Source organism: Triticum aestivum, chromosome 6D (assembly GCF_018294505.1).
Source record: "Triticum aestivum cultivar Chinese Spring chromosome 6D, IWGSC CS RefSeq v2.1, whole genome shotgun sequence".
Taxonomy (NCBI): Eukaryota; Viridiplantae; Streptophyta; class Magnoliopsida; order Poales; family Poaceae; genus Triticum; species Triticum aestivum.
The window spans coordinates 325727987-325735643 of NC_057811.1; positions in this window are offsets into that span (position 1 = coordinate 325727987).

A 7657-nucleotide genomic window follows, 5' to 3' on the forward strand; every position below is an offset into this window, starting at 1 on the left:
ACGAGTGCCCAGACACACCTCGTCTAGCCCTGTCGTGCAAGCCACGTGTCAGGGCGGGGCTGTACACGCCTCGGGGGCTCTCCGCAGTAGGGAGTCCCCTCCCACGTACCAGTGGAAGCACCATGCTCCGTGCTGGCCGTCGACACTGCCGAGGAGCGGCTATGCCCGTGCAAGTGCGGAAGCTCTATGCTCCGCGCTGGTGATAAACAACTGAGGGCGGCCCCACAGCCGTATCAACCTCAGGGAGCCCTTGAGCTCAGTGTCCGGCCTCATCGCAACACCTCCCCTCGGGAGAGTCGCGCGACGGGGCTGGACACGGGGGCTGCGGTCGGGTCATGCCCAAGCGTACGCCTCCCAGCCAGGTCACACGGACCTAGTCGTCGCGCGCCCCTCCCGAGCCGAGCCTCGGCAAGGACAAAGGTATGGAGGTCGTTTGAGCGTCAAGGGGGACTCCTGAGCATCGCGACTCAGGAGCCTAACTGGTCACGTAGCCCCTCACTCCTTGGTCTCATCCTGGTCTCCGGACAACCCAACGGCGGCTGAGGTATGCGCGCGGCCGGGCCCTGCCGACGTAGAACACTAGACCTACCCTCGCATCTCCTTTCCATAAGCTGTTTGCACGTCAAGGGGGACTCCTGAGCATCGCGACTCAGGAGCCTAACTGGCCACGTAGCCCCTCACTCCTTGGACTCATCCTGGTGATCCGGACGACCCAACGGCGGCTGAGGTATGCGCGGGGTCGGGCTCTGCCGATGTAGAACGTAAAGCAAATGGGAAGAAAATCGCAAAATCTCAAAGCAAATATTACAAGACATATTGTTCTCACAATACCAAACGCAAGTTTAAACGCCTCCACGAGGCATGATGCATGTTGCAGGAGTAAAACAGGAAAGCAGCCGTGAGCAAGTCATCCCTGGACATCGCCGTCGCCCGCAAGGGGTGCTCCCTCCTTGGTGGCGTCGCCTTCACCCGTACCACCGGCCGGAGCTGCAGGATCGGCAGCACCGCCAGTCGAAGGCGCGGGAGCAAAGGCACGGAACTTCTTCAGCAGGGCCTCCACCTGACCCTTCACGGCTGCGGCAGCGGCTGCATAGTGCTCATCGTCCACATGCTCCAGCAGCTCGTCAAGGCGGGCGGTATGGTCGCGAAGATGGAGGTGGCTGAAGATGCGCGTCAGCGCAGCTGAGGAAAGGATGTGAGCCTCTTCCTCTGCCATGGGGCCGATGCCGCTCACGACTTCCTCAAGCGCCTCGACCAAGAAGGGAAGTAGCTGGGCGGGGCCGTCCTCGTCGGCGGTCAGCGGCTTCTCCAAGCCCTTCTCATAGAGTGTCTTCAGTGCCACGCGAGACCTCTCCTCGAGGAGCGCAAAGGCTGCGCAGTCCTCGGCGAGAACCTTCGCCTTGGTGTCAAGTTCGGCCTTCTCCGCCTCCACCTTCCGCTCCAGCTCCTCTAGCCGGATGCGCTCAGCGGCCTGTGCCTTCGCCGACTGCTCCAGCTCGGCATCGCGGCCCTTGACGGCGTCTTCCCGAGCCTTTATCTTCTCCTCCTCCGCCTTGCGGCTATGGGCTTCTTCCGCACACTCGTTGCGCAGGGTCTTCAGCTCGGCCCCAGCGCCCGGCAGCGATCCTGGGTGGCCTTGACGTCCTTCAGCGCCGCCTCGCGAGCAGCCACTGCTTGGGCGGCGGCCTGCTTCTCCTTCTCAGAGGTCGCCGTGGCCTGGCTCAGCGCCGCCCGAACAGACACGTCGGAATGGAGCCAGCCAGAGACTAGCCCCAGACGCCCAGCCACCAGGAGGGGGTCGGCGCCCTGAAGATCTTCTCGCTGCCGAGTCATCTCAAGAAGAGCGCGCTCCAAGACGCCAGGGGAGGCAGAAGGGCCTGGAATCAGCGGTGCAACGGGAGGAGGATGAGAAGGTACTGTCACCATAGCCTGGGAGACTGGGGGCTCCTGAACCTTGGAGACCTCAGCAGCCGGGCCGGACACCGGTGCTTCCGGAGCCAGCAGGGCCACGGGGGCTGACTCCTCCCGAGGATTCTCCCCCGGGCCTCGCGAGGACGACCGAGCTGGAGAGACATGATCACCAGCGCTGCCCTTCTCCACGGAGGGAGACGCAGCCGGAGCAGGCGGGTTGGTCCCGAGCAGCACCACCGCCTCCTCCTTCCTCTTCTTCGCCGCAGGCGTCGGCCTAATCGCACAACGGAGAAGCGTCAAGATCAAGTAGAAGAAGCAAGAATGAAACAAGGCAAGAGCACTTACTGGTCCACCGCGATGAAGTCCACCCTCCTCTTGCTAAGCTTGAAGCCCGAGAGCCTCCCAGCCTGGGGCACAGGCGCACGGGCTCCAGGGGCAGAGGAAGGGGCGGCAGACGGGCCAGAAGCAGCCCCAAGCGGCGTCAAAGCAGGAGCAGCACCTCGGGAGATCAGAGTCGACCTGCCCCTCGTCGGGATCGCAGGCGGCTCCCCCTCTGGAGGGCATCGGACTTGTCGTCGTTGTCAGGTAGGGTGCGGAGGATGTCGGCCTTGCGCAGGGGGAGGTCTCCCCCATCCCCTCGGGGGTCACCTCCGAGTCGCGCTCCTCGTCTTCCTCCTCTTCCTCCTCCTGGCGAGAGTCGTCAGAGGACACATCCACCGGCGCCGTCGCAGCCGGGACAGCAAAAGGTGCTGGCGGCACCAGCCCGCTCCCATCAAAGGTTGGCATGGCAGCCACAACCTACGCCCCGTCCTTGCGGCGGAACAAGGGAACGAAGGCGCTCGACGGGTATTCCTGGTCGTCCCCGACCAGGAGGCGGAGAGCCGCGGCCAGCTCTTCGTCAGGCAAGGCTTCCGGGCTCAAGCGAACCTTGTCTTCTTCGCCCCCAAGCCTCCACAAGGGGCGCGTACGTGCTTGAAGCAGGGCCACGCGCAGCGTCAGGAATTCCCTCAGGAGCATGGCCCCTGTCACCTTCGCCGCCTTCGCGTTTCCAGGCTTCAGGTCGGCGTTCATCTTCTCCAGCACCGACGTTGCCCGGTCATCGCTGAGCTTCGCGCGGGACCACCCCTTGTCGGACCGGGGCTTCTCCGTTGGCAGCACCAAGCATGGGTGGACGCACTTGGCGTCCATCATGACCCACTTGCTCCTGAAGCCGTCGGCCTTCTTCCCAGCCTTCGAGATCGAGTTGGCCTTGCCGGCCGCGATGAAGTTGGCGCACCCGGAGGTACGACCATCGTTGATGCGAAGGAAGAAGAAGTGGCGCAGCAAAGCCACGGACGGCATCACACCGACATACGCCTCGCAGTAGAAGGCGAAGATCGACAGAAGGAGGACAGAGTTGGGATGGAGATGCAGTGCCTGCAGCCCGTAATGGCCAAGGACCTCATAGAAGAAGTCGGAGAAGGGGGAAACCAGTCCCGCGACGATGCTGCTCATGAAGAAGGGGAAGAAGGTGCTTCCCTCGGGCTCCGGCGCAGCAGTGCCGGCCCGGAGCTCGGTCTTCCCCCTCTCGTTGCTCTCCCCCGCCGTCAGCAGGCGTGTGGCAGTGAGGCTCTTCTCCGAGACGTTGGGCGCATCTAGAGCCAGCTCGTACCAGGCGGGCGGCGAAGAAACCTTGACTTTCCGGGGCACCATTGGTCGGCGATGCGGAAGGGGATGAAAGCAGATCTAGAGATTTCAGAAGCAAGGGGCGAGAAAGGGGATCTGGAGCAAGGCGGAAGAAAGCAATGAAGGCAAGCATTGCCCGCGCCGGCCTTTTGTCAGACGGGCAGTTGCCGAGGCAGCGTGGGGAAGCGGAGACGCCCGTGTCCAATCAATCACCACGCGTCGACCAAGGCCGCAGGCTGTTGGGGCCCGCGGCGCTCCGCACTTGCCCTTTGGCTTTGCCCCGAAGCCAAGTCCGAGCGCGCCTTGGGCCCGGCGGCTACTGTCGGCGTTCTGGGAACGGGGGTCCCCAGACTTGCCTGCCTGCGGCCCACGGTGTGGCTCCATTCGCGGCCCAGTACGGCCCGTCTTCACCAACAAGCACTCAAGACCCTCGCGAGGGGCCAAGCCTCGCGAGGCGGACGATACAAGACCTCCTCGGGAGCGGCCTCCCCAGGCTGGCTCGCTAGGGGCGGAGAGATCAAGGCAAGGCGAACCTCGCGAGGTTCGCATGACGTCAGCCATGACGACCAAGGCCAGGCGGGCGCCAGCGCGCACAGTGTCCTCGCTTCCTCTGTGGTGCTAAGGAGGCAAGCGCAGGCGATGAGTACCGAGGCATCACGCAAAGGTTTCCTTATCGGTGCAACGAGACCGAGACCAGCAGGACGGCAGGACGGAGGTCACCGTGGAGCCCAAGACGGCGTCACCACCAGAGCCTTTGGCAGGCGAAGACCACCTTTAGTCAGGATAGCTTGTACTAGCTGTCCCCTTTCAAATCGGCCGTTGTTGGATTCCTTCCCGCTCAATAGTTGGGGAGAGGACCAGGGCCTCTATAAATAGGACTAGCCACCACAATAGGAGGCAACTCATCCCGAACAGATTCAGATCCATCCTCACCCACACAAGTTCACCAAGCACAAGAACACCTCTCCTCAGGAGGCTGTTCTTCCCCCTGTACTGTTCATCCTCAGCCCAAGAGGCAATCCACCACACCACACTGGAGTAGGGTATTACACCATAACGGTGGCCCGAACCAGTATAAAATCTTGTGTCTCTTGTGTTGCGAGTTCGTCAAGCTAGCCTTTGAGATCGTGGCGAGGTTGAGGGCGTGATTAGGTAGGGGGAGATCTTCGTGCGCACCCCAGTGTTCGAACCTCAAGGGTTTTGCCGGAACCCGAAATCCGACACTTGTGTGTCAAAGATCCACCTAATGATGAACTACCGCCTCTGCCTGCCGGCGTGGAAAACCAATACTTCGACATCGCCGCTGGAGTTGGAGGGGCTCAGAAAGGAGGAAGAGGGGCTCGGAGAGGAGGAGGAGGGGCTTGGTGTGGATTTGCATCCCTGGTGCGTGGCTTAAATAGTCGCGCCCAAGGCGAGGCGAATGGGCGGTCGACCCGCTTCAATGCAGCGCAGCGGCCAGAATTGATCTCCCGGGATGCGGCGATGCTCGAGCGGTCGCGTCCGTCAGCACCGCTTTCATGTCCAGTCGCGTCGCTCGGCATCAATGTCGGCCACTGCATGCTCTGGGCCGACTTGAATGCAGCACGGGCGTTGGATGGAAAGCTCGGGAGAGGCGGGTGGATCATTCGAGTGGGCCAGGGCGGTCAGAGGCGGACGTGGCAGCGGTCTGGACGCCTGCAACCCCCCACCCACTTTGTCTCACTTTTGCGGGGAAAAGTGCGTCCGGACTACTCGGCAGATCGATACAGTCCTATGTTGGATGGCAAAACATGTCCAGACCACGCGGTCCGGATGTATGCGGGCGGTTTGAGGGTCGACATTGCAGATGCCCTGGCCACGGTCCACGAACAAAGGGTTGTATTGTACACCAAAAGAAGATATCTATCAAGTGACCATATGTGGCAGCATCTCGGTACATCATCTTGGTAGTTCCCTCTAGCTCCATGTGTATGGCCCGAGACGATACATATCCAGCTTCCCGAGCTTCTTTCCTCCTCCTCCTCCTAAGAAATGACTCAAGATGATTAGGTTTCCTCCTCTCATTGGCGTCGCCACCGGTCCGCCCCCACCTTCGATGGCATTTAGGACGTGGAGGTGTGGAGGACGTTGGCACCGCTAGGGGAGGGGCTCTCGTTCTTGTTAAGTTTAGCGTCTTAGTTGGGGTTGTGTGAAGGCAGTTATGTCCCTCGGTAGGAATAATGTCTCTCATGTTTGATCCACGTCCCGATAGTGTGTTTAGTGTCGTCGGAGGATGTGTGGAGGTGTGTTTCTATTAGATCTTGCGGGATTCGATCGGTGTTGGTTTTCGATGGATTGGTATGGAACCGTTCTTCATTCATTTTCGTTCATGTGGTTATAACTTTGATCCTTCGGTATACGACCCTCTTCATCGCGATGGTTGCTGCTCTGCTGTGTTAATCTTGTGGGGCCTTAACACAACGAGTTGCCAACTATATATTACAACAAGGTTTTCCCGGCTCCGGTGAGGACGAGGCAATGACAACGACACGTCCTGCTCGCTCCAGCGTTTGTAGTCGTCGCTAGGTGGTTAATAAATACATGGATGTTTCTCCAAAAAAGAGGCTATTAAAAATAACTCTAGCCCACATGACACGAGGTCCATGCTCGGAGTTGCTAAGCTCTTGGGGTCACCAGCCGCTCAACGCACTCACCTGATGCTTCCTTCTAGGCCTTGCCCGGACATATCACCTCGCTTCCCCGAGCTCCAACGCCGCCCACATCCCACGATGCGTAGGGCAGTCGTCCGAAGTCTACGATCGTCACACCACTTCTGGGGGTTGCTTCCTCGACATACAGCCCAACCGTCCCTATTGGGACACGCGCCACCCAAGACGACAACCCCGTCATTCCTGCAGCTTAAGTTCTCATCTAAGCCATGCCGACCGGCAACCCTACCACATGGAGTTGTTGATGGAAATATGCCCTAGAGGAAATAATAAAGTATTATTTATTTTCATGTTTATAATTAATGTTTATAATTCCGTGCTATAGTTGTGATGACCCTTGAATATGATTTTAAGAGGAAACCCCATTTGCACGTGTGAAGATATAAATACCAAGTAGTTTTCTAGTCTCGCCTCTAAGACTAGCCCATGTGTTGCATGATGATCATAGGGCATTGCTAAAGTAACAAAGATGTCGGCAACAATGACAACACATTTCTGGCGGAACAATGGTGCTGGACAAACCGAACTAAATGATATACTTCAAGATCACGCCGTTACAATGTTATAAGTGTAATCATGAAAGTGTTAACATATACTCGCGTCCTTATATCACAAGACCATCGTATACCTTCATGCCAGATGGTTTACTTTGTGGTTGTGAGAGGTCACCTATAATAGGGTGATTGTAACTGCAACTCCAGGTACACCAAAAAGAATGTATAGGGACCGATGGCTTAAGATTAAGATTTGCTCCTCTCGTGATGCTGAGATACTCTCTGGTCCCTCTCGGTGTTACGATATCTATCATCGTCTAGTCAGGTACTCAGGTACAACGTGATATGATCACGGAGATGCTGAACTATGGAAATAAAGAAAGAACAAAACCGGTAACAATGATACCTTGATATTGTGATCAAGTTGTTGCTTCACACAAGTTTTTAAAAATGTTCATACAGTGTAAAAAATGGTTCACACAAGTTTTAAGAAATGTTCATACCATTCAAAAATATGCTTCACATGTATTAAAAAAATGTTCAACTTGTATTTGAAAAATGTTTTACATGTATTCAAAAAGTGTTCAAACATGTATCTGAAAAATATTCATCATGTTTTTGAAAAAATGTTCAATGTATACCAAAACAATATTAAAATTGTATACAAATTTTGGAAACATTGTTTATCATGTATTTAAAAAATATGCAAAAGACGTATTTGAAAAAAATCATTCAACATGCATTCAAAAGATCTTCAATGTGTATTTAATGTTGAACATGTATTTAGAAAACATTCGAGATACGTATTTGAAAAATGTGCATTCATCGTGTATACAAAAAAGTTCAACATGTATATTTCAAAAAGGCGACAAAGTAATTGAAAAAAATGAAGAAAATAAA